The 17,896-nt window shown below is 34.7% G+C and overlaps 1 protein-coding gene across 18 annotated transcripts in view; it reads left to right on the top strand.

Moving 5' to 3' along the window:
- The window catches only part of ADGRL3 (adhesion G protein-coupled receptor L3), a 794,963-nt gene that overhangs the window by 494,964 nt on the left and 282,103 nt on the right, over positions 1-17,896 (top strand). The window lies entirely within an intron of this gene.

Here is a 17,896-nt window from a genome sequence, read left to right as displayed (position 1 = left end):
AACATAAAGAAAAAATAGATCTCAATTTTATAAAAAAAAACTATACAAAACACAGCTTTGAGTAAAGTTGAGATGATCTTTAATTCCCATTCTTTAAAAGGGACTTTTTCCCCTCTAGGACATACTGTTTCCTTTTAATGTTGTTTAAAGACAATCATAAATTGCCTTATTTTAAAAAATTTTTATTTGTACAACTGAGCAGAATTATCTTAGTTAAAAGTTAAATTATTTTAACAAGCAATAATACTGTTCTCCGTGATAAAGTATAAGGGAAAACTAAGACAAAGGTGTCTGAATTTTGATAGTGATATAGGAATTCAAAGATTAAGTTATTTTTTTCATTCAGTGTTTACATGTTAATATTTCTTATTTTCTGCATTATTTTTACCATGCTTTTACTAGCATGCCATTCTACTTCCTAACTTAGTTCATTATATACATGTCTTCTATACAACTAGATTCTAAGTTCCATATGGCCAATGACCTTGCCATACCCACTCTCTTATTATATATATATATATTTTTCATTATATTTTTATCTGACCATTATTTCTGCCTTCTCAGACATAAGTGTAATATATGGCATATATAAAATAAAGTCTCAACAACTCATTGTTGATTGAAGAATGAATGACTTTCCACTTCCTATACTGATAGAATGTCAAATGAGGTGACATTTTCTCTCATCTCTGAGAGGTCTCGGTCAGAGTGACAGCAATTCTTTCCATGGCCAGCAATGCTGATATTATGTTGAATTGCCTCTCATGGAAGGAGAAGCCTAAATATGCAGCAGCAACAAAAGCCACTTCTCCTTACTCAGTCCTCAAAAAATCCCCCAGGTCAAGTGCAATCTCTGGCTCGCCTCTCTACAGGTAAGGTGTTCCAATCCAATATACCCTTCAGTTGAGAACCTAAGCAAGAATCAATTATCTGGAGTATTCTGGGAAGACAATTCTTTCATAGCTGTGATGTTCCTTAACCAAAATTTATATGTCACTGAAAACTCTGTTGAATGGTGGTTCTTAGCCTTTTTTGACTGTTAATTGGAACAGGAAGTAATTTCTAATTGCCTGCAAAGAAATAGTAAATAATGGCTCATCATCATCTTTTGGGATTAAACAGTGCATAATGGGCAATAATGTATTTCAAATTTTATTTATTGGAAATATCATGCATTATTTTTATTTAGAATAATAGGTTAAAATTAATTAGAATTCTAGGTTTTGATTTGATAGACTAAAGCAAATTATTAGCTTAACTATTATAAATTATCCTTAAAGAGTAAGATGATACCATAGTCCCATGTATTTAGAGACTTGCCAAAAAAATATTTCTAACATACATTAATAAACTTATATGTGTGTGTAACCTTATGTATGATAAATCATTGTAATTGTGGACAAAAGGAAAATTATACTACTCATTTAATTTTGTTTATTTATGAGAGTTAAAATATGGGCCATCTTGCCCACATGTACTAGTGTTCATATTTCTTAAAAGTGGCAAACACTGATAACTGATAAAGTTCAGATTCTGAAAACAAATTCCTAAGCCAGGAGATTTGGTTTTCACTCTTTTTAAATGACAGGGCAGACCTTCTCTGCTTGGCAAAGAGTGAGATTTCACCTGTATTAAATTTGTAAGTAGCATCACAAGAAAAAGTATCAATTTTCATGCATGAACACGCAAATTAAAAAGTTCGTACTTTGGCATGGACTTACTGCAGTTTAGAGGTGGAAAGAATAAGTGTAGAAGTAAATTTTATGCATGATATGTGTGGATGTGAGGATTTCAATTAGCATTAATAGAGGCTGTTCATCTCATTCCACACATTTTCAGCTGAGTGTTTTTCTTTAGTAAATTATGTTGACATTTTTCAAAGAAATTGCCTCCAGTGAATTCCTATTATGCATCTTCTTATGTGTCTATGTACGGAAAGTAACTTATTGTAAATATGTTGGGGTCAAAAGACTAATTTTGAGTGTAGAGCTAAAGTATATTTGCTGTTGCTATCAGTTCGAAGCAGGCTGAGTATTTTTTTGCTCTGATTTTAACTGAGTTCTACTCAATGAAATTTCACTCTTTTGAAGTTTATATGTAAAGGAGTAGTATATTTTACTTCTACTGAATTTTATACCATTCTGTACGATAAAGGATCTGGGTGCTGGAAGTTGAGGCAAATATGTTTCTCTTCGGTATATAAAAATCCTCTGGTGAAGCGTACATGTAAGTGGCGTAGGGCTCCTGAACATGGGCTTGGGAGGCTGAAGTGCTGGGTTTGAATTCTGCCTCCAGTGCCTGTTTGACTGTGGGCAGGTTGCTCAGTCTCTTGGTCTTCATTTCCTCAGCTGTAAAATGGAAAAAACAATACCTACCTCAGAAGATTATTGTTAGATTTTAATGAGATGATATATGTAATAGACATAGCAAGCTTAACCTAATAGCCACTCACTAACCCTATTAGGACCATAATGTCCACATATTCTAAATGAGAGACCTAAGGCACTAGAGCTCCTATAACTTATTCAAAAATCGCACAGCTATTCAACAGCAGCCTGACTTCAGATTCACCCTCCCCTGGGTGACGCAAGTAGTGGAAAGTATGCTTACTGAGGCTGCGTGTCTAGATTCATTCATTTGATGGAAGTGATCTCAGTATCTCCATGTGCCAGGCTCTCTGGATGCAAATCTAATTTGTAGTTCTCACAATTGCATAATTACTGTAGATTTGTGCTCTGAAAAATTGTATCTATTCTTGAACCATAAAATCAGATGTATTTTTTTTTAATAAGAATCGATTTTAAATTCTGAAATGGTAAACTTTAAGGAAGAATATGAAGAAAAACTTTGCTTCTCAGATATATCCTAAAAAGTAGTTTCAAAAGTCATTTCATTCCACTTCCTGACTTTTCCCAACACCTGGTCTCAAACTGCTAGTTATCCTGTATTTTTTCAGGTTGGCTCAGTTACATGGCATTATGTTTGGAAAAGAAGGACAATGTCCTGGGCAATGGTACAATTTGTTAAGTGTGTTGTTTTCAACAATATCTGTATAAAGAAATTAATTTGATTTTGATTTTTTTAAAACATTTCAAATATTCATCGTTGACTATAAGTCAGGTTTCTCCTTTAAAAGTTCTTTAATGGGCCTATTCTTCAGGGAAAAGTTTAAAACTTGTTCTCGTTTTTCTCTAAAAACATTTTCAGAACATTAGACTGTCATCACTTACTCTGCATTACATTAAATGCAAGTTTGCCAGCATCTTTTGTAGTTTTCCAGCAAAAAGTTAGTGGGAAATTGAATCAGAGCTTATTTGATATTGCTATTCATATAACAATTTATATTTGTAAATTTTGTAGAAACAACTTTTTAATAATATAGTTATATTTTGCAGGTTAAAGAACATACAAACACAAGAAAACTTCCAATTTATAAAACGCTTTTGTTCAGTAACTCTTGAGACTGATTCACATTGAAATAATCTTGTCGATATTGTTTTAGCCATTTTTGTTTCTAAATCCTTATGACGTGCCTGATGAATAGTAGGTCCTCTGTTAAGACTTGCTGAATGATTTAAGAAAACATAATATATATTTTTAAGAAATATATATATATATATATGTTTAAGAAACTTCTTATTCAGAATATTATGGGAATGGGAGTATTACTCCTAAAATTTGTTTTATTAAGATTACATGTATGCTTCTCAGGTAGTTATCTTCACTGTTGGCCACACACTTCCATAATCTAGAAGCTTTATAAATCACCCCAGTCATTCCCCACCCACTCTTAGCCTCTTCCCTTCTTCACTCAAATCGAGTCAGCTTTGATAAAGGAAGTTTAGCAGGTGTTAAGGAGACGTGCCAAAGCACGTTAACACCTAATGTGCTTTCTTCTAGAAGTAATTAGAAGAAATTAAAGTCAGTAGTCTTACAATAGGGAAGTAAGTGAGCAACTGTTGAATGACTTTTATATTCAGAACATATTTTCAAATTTTTCAGTTGGCAAATTGCAGGAATTTCTTCAACTTAGAGAAAATGGAAAGTGTAGTATATTCAGAAATGAATAATAATTGTGTTCTATTGAAAATACATTTTCTCTGCAAAATGAGTGATTCAGTTTTGGACACCTGTATCAAAAATGCTTGTAAGCATTAGTACCTGAGTATAAACGTGAAAATGCTTTCTCTATTTATTCGGAGCAGAGCACCAAATCTAGAACTATCAGATCTTTTCTTGAAATGTACTTTTAACTGAGCCTTTTTCCTATTTTATAAAATATGATATGAACTGTACATTCATCAGTTGCCTCCAATTGGCTATCTTTTGTAAGCTATACATTAAAAACCTCCAAATAATACTTAGCTATTTCACGGGTTATTTGAGTGATTCTCAGGGTGGCATCATAATTCTATATCCAGTGTGAGGGAACCAAACAGTTGTATCACTTGCCTTTAGCTACTATTAGTGACTGGTGTTGCCTGATTTTCACTCATTAGTTCTTTCTTTCAAACTACCTGTGCTGAGTTTATCATCCATTAATAAACTGGTGTGAGAGCCAGTCCTGATGGTCTAGTGGTTAATGTTTGGCGTTCTCACCGCTTTGGCAGCCCAGGTTTGTTTCCTGGTTGTGGAACCACACCACCCATCTGTCAGTTGCCATGCTGTGGCAGTGGCTCACGTAGAAGAACTAGAAGGGGACACAACTAGGATATACAATCATGCACCAGGGCTTTGGAGATAAAAAAACAAAAAGAGGAAGATTGGCAACGGATGTTAACTCAGGGTGAATTCTTCCCTAAAAAAATAAATATGTGTGAGACATGAGGTATTTTCTTTGACTCTTCTAGTTTGTTTCTAAACTGACCATAGAACAATTTAAACCTTGCTTCTCAAATATACAAATGTTTTCCAGTATTTCCTACTGAAGGAGGAGGAAGTAGGCTCAGGTTGAATAAGAACAGGCAGAGAAGCCCAGCTGCAAACATTTTCTAAAATTAGTATGTCTAACAGATCGAAAAATCTATCGGTTGAGATTTAGTGAAAGACGTCATGCCATCAGTAGGAACAATAGAATGGTAAAGACACGTAGCTACTGTCTTGTGCCGGCTCTTCTACTTCCCAAACAGAATTCACGTTTTCTTGGAAGCTGTTGGAAAATATGTAAATGTAACCCTTCTTATGCATGCTGAAGATAGTAGAATCTAAAACAACAAAAAAACCTACACACAACAGTTTAACAATGCAGATAAGGTGAACCTGCTGTCCTCATAATATGCTAATTAACTGCATTTGTGTCTCCGGTAAAAGCTGAGGCTATATAGTGATGAATAAGAACTTTAAACACACATGACACCTCGTTAAAATGTAATTTTCACATCATATATCTGAGCCCTTTACTTTGACAGCTGAGTAATGTGAGTGCTGGGCAGAGAATCTTGAACATTTTGAAACTGTCACGTGTTTAATAGGTAGCTGAATCTGCTTCCTGAACGGTTTCGTTATATATGGTGCACCTTAGTCACAAAATAGAGCCTGAAAGCAATGGGATCTTAAATCAAACTTGTCCTCAGCCTATGGGTTCTGGTTGCTTCACAGTTCCACTTGAGGTGCCACATTGTCTCTAAAGTTTAATTTACATCAATCTTAGCAGCTGAGTGAACTTTACAAAAAGAAAAAACAGTCAGCTACTTGTTGCTAATTTTATCCTGGTCTGAATGTTTATGCATCAGCTGTTTCTCTGTCCGCGGAGGAGCCCCCTCCTTCTCTTTCCAGTGCTTCTTCGTTGCTGGTGGTGACAGCTGCTGCCTGAAGGGCGTCGCTGTTGGTAATTTTTCAGGGAGCATGGCCAAAATATGCAAAATTTGCCATGGCTATTACATTGCTACTTAACATCAGCTGAATTCTCTTATATTTGTTTTTACCTTTCTTGTAGTTTTCTTTTTTCATAATTGAAGGTTAAACCTTCCCAGAATGACATCTTCTGCTTTTCAGGCTCTGAATATCAATATCACAGTCCTGTACCATGCAAAGCTGGACCTGGCTTTTTACAGCTGAACTCAGTGTTAGCTATTCATCTAACATCTAGGTGACCTTCCTAATAAATGAGACAAGATGCAAGGATAAAAAGGTTCACAAATGTTACTAACTTATTAATTTTTTTTCTACAGAATGATGTCCTTGGTAAATGTATATTTATTAGAAAAGCAATCAAAATCATTTCTACATGCAACTCGCAGTCATAAAAAGATGACTGACTTGTGAATAAGCTTCCCACTCACACCAGCTGTCCTTTCTGCAGCCGTTTCACTGCTCATTAGCACATCCACCAGAGGGCAGGCAGGTGGAACTGAAATAGCTTTGCTGCTCATTATTAGCATATCTTGTAAGCCTTGGCGCTAGTGGCTAAAATGAGAATTCTGATTATCTAGGGCTTCCCCTTTCGAATACTCTACTTCTACCCACATTAGCACAGATAAGTGAGAACTGACTTTATTATATATAGCTGTCTGACATTTGCTTTATTCCTCTGTTTTTTTTAAATTTTAGAAAATCTTCAAGCACCTTAGAATAAGATTGACAAGCAAAAGTATGAATTTAAGCACAAAAGTTTTTTTTTCCCCCATTAATAACTGCTTTTCCACCAGAAAGCTAAATTCTCAGATAATAATGATTCATGACCAAATAATTTAAGATACACAAATGACAGGTAAAATCTACCATGCTGTATAATTTTATGGGATGAGACATGTTGTTAAATTTCCCTGAAAACAAATGGAGAATATCTTTTTTTTATTTGCTTAATAAGAATTCTGCCTGTTTCTCTTCATGTCTTTCAATAGTAAAAATTTATGGTCAAGGTCTTTGCATCCACTCACCCCAATGAAGATACAAATTCAAATTATCTAGTGCTTTCTCTCTGAAGCGTCTAGCAACTGAAATGTTTTAACCTTAAAACTTGGAATTTTTTTTTTTCTTGGTGAGGAAGATTGGCCCTGAGCTAACATCTGTTGCCAGTCTTCCTCTATTTTGTATGTGGGATACCGCCACAGCATGGCCTATTGAGGAGTGTATAGTTTCACACTCTGGATCTGAACCTGTGAACCCTGGGCCACTGAAGTGGAGTGCACGAACTTAACCACTACACCACTGAGCCAGCCCCAAAATTTGGATTTTTTAAGATGATGTTAGAAAAAACAATTCTACCAAAAATACACAAAGGCAAGTGAAGTGTTAGGTATTTGTTGATTTGATGACTTAGAATTATCTCTTATGCTATTTTTTTTAATGAGAAATGTTTGAGGAAAACTTTGCCTTTCAGAAACAAGAAAATAACACTTTATTTAGGAACACACTATTCATTAAAAATATAAAATAAGCAACAAATGGGACTTCATCAGACTAAAGAGCTTCTTCAAGGCAAGGGAAAACGGGATTGAAACAAAAAAACAGCCCACTAATTGGGAAAAAATATTTACAAGTTATTTGTCTGACAAAGGGTTAATCTCCATTATATATAAAGAACTCACACAGCTCAACAACAAAAAGTCAAACAACCCAATCACAAAATGGGCAAGGGACATGAACAGACATTTCTCCAAAGAAGATATATGGATGGCCAATAGACACATGAAAAGATGCTCATCATCACTAATCATCAGGGAAATGCAAATCAAAACTACACTAAGATATCACCTTACACCTGTTAGAATGGCAAAAATATCCAAAACCAAGAGTGACAAATGTTGGAGAGGCTGTGGAGAAAAAGGAACCCTCATATACTGTTGGTGGGAATGCCACTGGTGCAGCCACTATGGAAAACAGTATGGAGATTTCTCAAAAAGTTAAAAATAGAAATACCTTATGACCCAGCCATCCCACTACTGGGTATCTATCCTAAGAACCTGAAATCAGCAATTCCAAAAGTCCCATGCACTCCTGTGTTCATCGCAGCATTATTCACAATAGCCAAGTCATGGAACCAACCTAAGTGCCCAGCAAGTGATGACTGGATAAAGAAGATATGGTATATATATACAATGGAATACTACTCAGCCATTAAAAAGGACAAAGTCGTCCCATTCATAACAACATGGATAGACGTTGAGGGTATTATGTTGCGTGAAATAAGCCAGACAGAGAAGACGAATTCTGTATGACTCCACTCATAGGTGGTAGTTAACATATGGACAAAGAGAACTGATCGGTGGTTACCAGGGGAAAGGGGAGGTGGGGGAAGGGCACTAGGGGTGAAGTGGTGTACCTACAACATGACTAATAATGATGTACAACTGTAATTTCACAAGGTTGTTAACTATCATAATCTTAATTAAAAAATATATATAAAATAAGCAGTGATTTTTAAGACAGTAAAGTTTTCAAAATCTAGGATAATGTTGCTATGTAGCATACATATTTACACATTAAACAAAAAATTTAGACTTTTATATTTTATAGAGAAACCCACTGAGAGACACAAATGGTAATGGTTTGTGGAGATGAAGCTTGAAAGTGGAACTGGAAATATTAAGAAAAAGCCAAAGAAGATAGTGAATTCAGGCACAAAATCAGACCTGCTATAGGAAGCAGAAACAGGAAATAAAAATTGAGCTTAAGTCAGAAACCTGATGATTGATTGATTGATTCTTTGTTTCCTTCCTTTCCTCCTCCCTCACTCCTTCCCTCCCTCCCTCAGGACACCTGTCTTTAAGTATAGCTGAAGCCAGGCACTGTGCTATGCTCTGTGGTTACAATTGTGAACAAGCAGGCTTTGACCCTGCCCCCATGGAGCTTACAGAATAGTGAAAACGGGAAACACAAAGGTAGTTGTCAAAAAACGTTGGTACTACCCACTGTTTATTGAGTGTTTTCCTTTCCAGCATTTACATAGATTATCAAATTTAATCCTAACAAAATTCATGCTAAGAAAGCATCATTTCCAGATGAAGAAATTGAGGATCAGAGAAGGTATATAACTGAAATATCACAAACATAGTCCAGAGCTGCAGTTAGAATCGTAGTCTGTCTTTCTGCTGTGTCATGTTGCCTCCATCAGTGACTACAAAGAATACAGATGCCACAGCAAAGGAAGAAGGGGAAAAGCAGGAGGACAATGCACATGGACTAGAATGTAGGTAAGGCAGGTAACCTGAAGGAGCAAATGCAAGGCAGCAAGGATACATCAACCTTAAGTAAGGTGGGAACAAGCAAACAATAACTGGTTTTGTGGCGCACCCACCGTCCCCTCCAGATTGTGCTAGGTTTCCCACACGTACCTTAACCCTTAAAGATACACTCTATGAGGTACAGATGAGGAAATTAAGACTCAGAAATGTAGTCACCTGCCCAGAGAAACCCAGTTTGTAAATGTAGATGTGGACTTCAAAGACACCCAGGTTTATTTGACCCTGAATCACTTGAAGCTGAAACACTATATATTTACAATGAAAAAAATTTTAATGCACACAAGCATACAACAGAATGTGAGATAACGGTGCGTGGATTTGGTGTGATGGGGTGTGTGTGTCTACATGCATGTGCATGTGTGTGTGTGTTCTTGGAAATGCTTGAAGAAATAGGTTTAATTATTAGAGGATTTTATCAATGTTGGCTAATTAGTTGTGACCAATGTATCAGACTAATATAAGATCTTAACAGGTCAAAACAGGCAGAACGTATGGAGAGCTCTCTATACTTTCTCTACAACTTTTCTGTAAACCTAAAACTTGTAAAATAAAAAGTATATTAAAAAATTCTTAGAGGATTGGAAGGCTGAGAAACTTTTTCAGAAATTCTGAGCTATTTGAAAGACTTTAGAGATTTGGGTACTCGCTTTTTATTAGATTTAATTCTATTTAACATGTATTATTCCCATTGTCTTAATTCAGATATATTGCTAGAAATACTCTGATGGTTACTATCTATGAGCAAGATTGGGAAAATGGTGAAAAACTAAAATGAAGAAAGAAAAGAGTTATACAAAATAGATATAAAAGGGAAATAAATATATTTTCCCCTAAAAATAGATGGACAAGAAATGAATGAATTCCCTTTCTTCCAAGGGAAGGTGATGAAAGAGCATGCTTTTAAAAATGTTAAAAAGTTATTTCCCAAGGTTGATTTAACTACCTCAAGTGGTTAAAGATGAAATTAAGGGCAAAGTGTGGAATGCTTATATATTGCTGGTTGGAGTATAAATTGTTATAACTACTTTGGAGAGCAACTTGGCAATACTAGTAAAACCCATGTCTAGAGGCTAGGCTTACTTTATATAGTAGCAAAACCACTTCTTGTTTTCCTCCCTAGAGAAACTTTCGTACCTGTGTGCAGAAAGATTTATACGAGAGTGTTTGTTACAGCAATGTTTCAAATAACGTAAAAGTGCAGAATGTGAAGTGCCCCTCAGTGGCTGAAAGGTTACAGGATGGGGTAGGGAAGAGGGAAAGAGCACAGTTTGTGTGCAGTTGCCCCTGTGAATTATAAGCAGCTGAAAGAGAAGATTGGAATGTAAAAACTATCTGCACTGGCACCAGACATTTTGAAAGCCCTAGTCAGTATGCAGGGTAGAGGGAAACACTATGTGATCACTTAGCCCTTAGAAAGAAATATACTAAGTCAAATATTGGTACCTGTGAAATGATAAATAAGACAAGACCTTATGCTGGATTTTCCTCTTTCTAGTAATATAGTCCCATTTGGCCACAAACTGACTTTAATAAGTCAAAGAAACCGGAATTACAACTTCCCAAAGCACTAACAACCTTTAACTCCTCTACTCTTTCTACTAAATCATTACACTGTTAGTAAAAGCAACCCTTTCTTCTCAGAAAAGGCACATTTTATTTGGTAATTTTAATTGAGTGTGGCCTGTAATAGTAACTATTGTGTTTCAGGTACTGTGCATATTAAGCAATTCTTAAGAATTTAACTGCTTGAAAATTATTCTTTATGTCACCTTCACTGAATTTTCCCCGAATATGAGTATGAATATATTGACTTGCCGTATATCCCAGATTCCTATGACAGCTTTTCCTATGACAGCTTTTAGTATCACTATAATTTTTAACCTTTCAGGAATATGGCAAAGTACTTAGTGGAGAAATGGGACTATTGACGTGGTTGATCATGCTCCAGAGTTAAGAATTTGAAAGACCATGAGACAAGTTCAAGTGCCCAGATTTGCAAGCATGGAAAAGCTAAAATATTCCAAACCTATCAGTGAACAAGAAGACTTATATATGAATGAATGTGGGGATTTTGGTTTTCTGACTTACAACTGGAAACAAGAAGCCAATCAGAAGAGATATGTGCCATCAAAGTATTGAATTTCAAGACATAATTCACATCAGGAATATCAAAAATAATCATCTAGTGGAGTTGAATTGTATTATTGGGGTTAGAGTCTGAAGTCATCTATTAAAGAAAATATTAAATAGAATTAAAATTATTTTTGAAATCCTTTTAATAGTTTATAACATATAGTGAGTTTTAAAAATATATCCTTATAGAATACAGAGGTAGTATTATATATGTATCATTGTGCAATGTATATTGTACATAATAAAAAAGTACCTTTGCAAGGTATAATTTTGCAGTATTTTAATTACATAACAGAACGACTTGAATTCGTGTAAATTAAATGTATTTATGATGCAACTCCTCTGTATTAACAAAGAGTTCTGTAGTTACTTCTGTGTAGATAAATCTTTTCTGCGAGAACTTTTTTCCCCAAATAATGTGTATATTCTTCTTGAATATATTGATTTGTACTTTCCCATTAAAACTTGTATACAATTATTAGATCACTTATTAAATGTCTCAACACTGCAACTAAAAAAGTTAAGTGGTATAAGAGTATGTAATGATATGGGAAATGTTCATTATGTAATGCTACATTTTTTTAAATAGCAGATTTAAATAATTTGGAATTTAGAGGATTATAAATTTTCTCTCCTTTTGTTTGTGTTTACAATTTTTTATAAACAGCTTTTTAAAAATGATTTATGTAGGATAGGCCTGTTTTTATTACACGTAGCACATATTTTAACAAGTATATAATCCAAAGTTTTAATGGAAGTTAATTTCTGAATGGTTCAAATTTGAGCTACTCTGGTTTTTGTCAAATTTCTTTAGTGAATACGTTCAGTCTTTGAAATAGTGAAATCGATTTCTGAAAATTAAGTTAATATTCTGCGTGAATAGAATACCAATAATCTGTTGAGAATTCTGTGATGGAATATAAAAAAGGCCTAATTGTATTGAGGACGGTTATCCAGCTAACTAATTAGCACCTTCATGTGACTAGGACACACACCTAAGAAAGTGCCAAAGCCTTACTGAGAGAATGACACTGTAAAAGAGGAGCCTTACTCTATTTCTAGTTTTTTCATTCGTTTGCTAGGGAAGATAAATTTGTAGTTCTTAAAAGTATTGAGTATTCCTAGAGACTTTTCTACTCCTTGATTACAGAGCCCTACAAAAGTGTGTAACAGATTGAATCTACTCTCATATGGAAGCATGGAATAACAGAGTAGGGTAATCTGTTACTGCAGAACCTTAAGAAATCATTCTAATGTTCCATTACATTATTTGATTTAGTGGTACTCTCTATCAATTATGACTTTTAAACAGTTCAAACCATCAGTTTTCGCCAGGTGTTTGTAAGGATAAAAATTGAAAAGGGAAAAACATAAAAAGAAAACCATCATTTTAAATACACGAAGAATGAATTTGAATGAAAGGAGAGTCAACCATTCTAATCAGAGATGAAACTTTAAAATTTTTACTTGTAGCTTTGACAGTAAAACGGGTAAATTTGCCCATCTGAAACATTCAATATTATTTTTTTATTCATACAACTATACCCTTTTTATGTTCATGATTATATTTCCTAGACAGGAATAGTAAGTATATCCTTTCAATGAATACTTTTGATGAGAGAGAAGCACTTATGCTCCTTATCATGGTGCAATGATATTAAAAATTATTTATAGAGAAAGTATTAGAATGTTTTTACGATGATTTTATGTAATTATTTTGGGAGGCAAATAATTTTGTTCTAGTAAATAGTGGGTTTAAATACTTTGGTGAATTAGAAGCCTCTTTTTATATTTCTTTGTATAATAAAACATTTGCAAATAGATTACAGGTAACTGATTCCTAAATTATATAGGATAAAAGATCTCAAAGTGTGGACCCACAAGAACTTGTTACAAATGCAAATTCTCAGGTCCACCTCCCCCCCACCCCCCCAGATTGAATCAGAAACTCTCAGGTGGATCCCAGTAATCTATTTTTAACATTTAACATTTTCAGCTAAATTTGAGAATTACAGTATAGGCTATAACCTGTATTAGGTTCGTATATACTGCAGAGTGTTATAAAAACATTAAACTATTTTTTTTAATTTCTTGGACTATTTTTGTTGACTGCCTTTAAGTATTTCCCAGTCCCCATCTAATGACTTCTGCAAAGAGCCTGTATAAATCACTGAGGGAGGGAGCATGTTAAAACGCATATTTCCTGTCTCTTTCTCATCCCATCAAATCACAGCCCTAAGACATTGATTCTGTATGTGAAGTGAGGCCCAGGATAGTATTTTTTAGAGATGATTCTGGTTTGGAAAAGAGTCACTACTCTGGATTCCCTAACATTTAAGTAGAATTTATATCTTAGCACAAATATCGTCTTAATGCATGAAGAATCTGTGGAACGGTATATACTAAGTACACCCTCTCTGGGTTAAGGCTGCTCTGGCAGTGAAATGCTTCACTCTTTTATTAAATGACCCTTTTTAGTGTCCTCATAGAATTACCACCTGTGTGGTTAACAGAAAAGAACAGCAGCCTGATACAGGATGGACACGTCCCCTCTCAGGCTTGTCCTGGCAAAGCAAGGTGCCATTCATCTTCACCTTGAATAGCTGGAATAAATTAACACAGTGAGAAGATCAATGAGAATGTAGGCAATCATGCAGTCCTTTGCAACTGCTCATGGTCTGTTCATGTGTTGGAGAAACAAACAAAAAAGGTGACAAATGGGCAGGAAAACAAATTAGACCTGTCACTATAGTTGAAGGAGTATAGTAACCAATGGAATCCCATCCCCACTATGAGCAGTAGCTAAGGCTTGCAAATTTTAATTTAAGGCAAAGGTTTGTTTGATAGTGAAAACGGGAGTAGGTAGAATTCTGAATTTTTCATTTATGTTCGTAATTTTCCAAGTGTATAACACATAGTCTGTAACACATGATGGTTCCTCCTTCTGTCCACTCCCACTGACTTTCCGAAACATGGACAGATGAAGAGCTGTTTCGAAATGCTGTGTTGCTGCTTGAGTCCAATCACTCTTTCTGACTGTGTTAATGTATTCTGGCTATTCAAGGCCAGCATAAATGGCGCTCAGCTTTGCCAGCTGAGACCTCAGTGAATGCAGAGAACGTGCCCATCCTGGTTCAGGCTGCTGTGTAACCGTTGTTTGGTTCAGGCCCCTCCTGTTCTCACTTTTCTTTTTTAAGACAGAAACATCTGTTGGCTTTGACTCAATAAGACTGTAAAATTTAAAAGCACGTTTTCAAATGTGAATCTGTTGAACTAAATAGTCTGATATGCTTAAAAGGAACTCAAAAAATGTATATCTTTTTCATTTTTAAATTAAAATGGTGTATGAAAGTGCTGTCTCACTTAATGAAATAAATATTTTTAAGAGAAATTTTTGTTTATGTTAAATTCTCCCTTCACCACTTTTTTTATATCTGTCATTAGAATTATCCCTCGAAATAATTGGCTTAGTGACTGGGGTGAGTAGTTGTTTGTTCCAAAGATCTTTTATTCACTTTCCTTTGGTTCTTTTAATTTTACGCCAACTCTTCCTCCAATTTAGAGCTGAAAATGTAGTCATTCATTCTTATTGCATGAAGTTTGATTTATTTTCTCTGTATTCTACTCCAATTAGGATGTAAGGCAATTCTGCTGTTATTCTTGTTTAAAATAATATGAAATAGTAAAAGCAAAAATAATGTAAAGCCTCACACAAACCTTGGGAGTTTTTTTTGCATTTCTAAACTATAGGAAAAAAGGAAAATCTAAAAGATGGATCAGTTTCTTGTTTTGCTAATGGCCAGCATGATTACCTATTTTAGATTCTAAGTATATTCTCTCTCAGATGATTCAGAGGCCTTTTAGATTTTCTTAATTATTTTACATAGTAAGGCTAAAAAATTTTACGTACTTCACTCTGTTAACAAATATTTATTGAATTCTTAATTTTGTACCCAGCTCTATACTCAAGATCTTAAACGAATTAGAATGGATATGTAATGGAATTGATCCTTTTAAATTCCAGAGCAGTTCTTTTTAGTATTAAAGTGAACTCATTATACTGCTTGAAATGGGATGAATAGGATAGTTATCATTTGGCAGAATATCAATGGGTATTATAGGCAGAAATGCAACACTGGCTGCATCCTAAATATGTGAGCTTCCTGTTATTTTGACATGCATAGTTTATACTAAATTCCTTTCTTTTTCCATTAATGAGAAGGAATAATATTCACTGATTCAGTCTGTAGCACTTGGCCATTATTTGCTGAGCTGTATAAACAATGAGCAGCTGTATCATTGTTTATATTGCATGATTTTGTTTATTCATTTAAAAAATTTTATGGCAGTAGTGTGGCTTAGCAGCATGCTTATGGTAATGAAGAAGTTAATTAGCAATATTGAGCAAGACTTCAAGAGATGAGTTTTAATAAGTAATGCTAAAAATATTACAGTAGTCATCCACAGATAAACATAATAAGCCTCAGACAAATGGGAAAAATGGTCAGATTACAAGAAAAATCATGTCAGAATCCTTTAGCTTTCCGTTTCAAAGCAATAGTACAGATAAACACATAGCCCTTCACATACTGAGGACAATGACTGTAATTTGCCTGTTATTTTCCTCCCTGACGTAAAACTACTACATGGGTAGAAAATGGAAAATTACTTTAATAAAAAATAAGCAATCATCTTTTAATAATAAATTCACTGTGATAAAAGAAGACTCTGCCAGTAAGTGAGTCAGACAGCTTACCAAGAATCCTGGAATTACATGAGCTTTCCAGCCCAGAAATATTGATAGACATAGTCTGAGTGTGTTAGTCGGCTTCATTTTAGAGCCAAAGAAGTCTTAATTCAAGCACTAGGAAATCCATAATTGGAAAGAATCCCATAGTCACTGCTGATATTTTCCTCTAATTATAAGTGACTTTGTAGTGTGATAAGCCCACTTTAAGAACTCTGGATTTTGAAAGTATTCCCAGCCTCCATTGACTAGACCTGGTGTTATCAGAAATTCACTTTTCTTGGCTGTGCATTAGAGTGTCATGTAGTATTTGATATACTCACATGAAAATGCTAATATTGGGATATTTTAATACAGTATCAGTTTTGCCTGAGGGCCAAACAGAGGTTAAATTTACATTTCTTGACATTAGTAACTTAGTGGACACTATGACTCACTTTGAGAATTCATTATTATTGTGGCAGACGATGGTCCTTTATTCTTTTGTTGTGTCTCCATGTCTGGGTGATTAAGTATGTATTCAATTCTCATAGACCTGAAGAGATTACTTTTAATGAGGAAAAGGGATTTTTTTTTTCCTGTTTATAAATTTCAGAGGTATGAGTCTCATATGAGTGAGAAGTACCCAAAGTTATTAAAGCCAAGAGGAGTTAGATTGGTGAGAGGAGATGTTTTGAAAAGAGATAGCTCCAGGAAATTGTGTGTAAAGCCTCTCAATGAAGATTCTTTCTTGGATGAGTTATGACCACACTCAAAATACTTGATTTTATTTATTTGACATTCAGTGAGTGCTTATTGTGTGCAAAATACCTTACTGAATGCTGTGGGAGGTAACCTAAGAGCCTTGGCCCCATAGATAAGAAACTTATAATTTAGTTAGGGAGCCAAAACCCTTGAACAAAGTCAAGTCATGCCAAGTAACCAAATTTCTTAGTTTTTTATAAAACTTACCAAGGTAATAATAATAAATCTTAATAAATAAATGAAATAATAAATTTTGCAAGACTCATGTTTGACCTGGATTTAGTTTTGTTTAAATGAGATGTTTAGCAAAATCTCATATGACACTTAAGAAAGGATGAAAAAATGTGGATTGGATTAGATTACATCAAATTATATAAAATTGCCAATATTTGAGCGTTTTGATGCACAAAAATACCAATTTCATATGACTTGATCTAATCTAATATAATGTCTTCCTAATTGGCTTGAATTACTGAATGAGAATGAAGCAGTGCGTTGATTCCTCAGACTCAGCCTAGAAAGTGGTCTTCTGGGCATATTGATAAGCTTTGTCACTAGCCCTCTCCTGGTCAATATGTTTTTTTTTTTTAAAGATTTTATTTTCTCCTTTTTCTCCCCAAAGCCCCCCGGTACATAGTTGTATATTCTTCGTAGTGGATCCTTTTACTTGTGGCATGTGGGACGCTGCCTCAGCGTGGTTTGATGAGCAGTGCCATGTCCGTGCCCAGGATTCGAACCAACGAAACACTGGGCCGCCTGCAGCGGAGCGTGAGAACTTAACCACTCAGCCACGGGGCCAGCCCCTCCTGCTCAATATTTTTAATCAATAACTTTGCTGAAGATATAGAAGATGTAACAATTTGCATTGCTGGATGACAGATTATTGGGAAGGAATACACTAATAACCAGATGATAAAACCAGGAATCAAATGGGTCTGGACAGCCTGTATCAATGATCTAAAATGGAAAGGATGAAATCTAACACAGATAAATGTAAAGTCCTCTGTTTATGTTTGTTTTTTTTGTTTGTTTATATACAATTCCAAAATGAGAAGACTCTTCTAGACAATTCATGTGAAAAAAAAAA

The sequence above is a fragment of the Equus quagga genome, chromosome 3 (genome assembly GCF_021613505.1).
Source record: "Equus quagga isolate Etosha38 chromosome 3, UCLA_HA_Equagga_1.0, whole genome shotgun sequence".
Lineage (NCBI taxonomy): Eukaryota > Metazoa > Chordata > Mammalia > Perissodactyla > Equidae > Equus > Equus quagga.
This window is presented reverse-complemented; position numbering and strand designations above follow the sequence as displayed.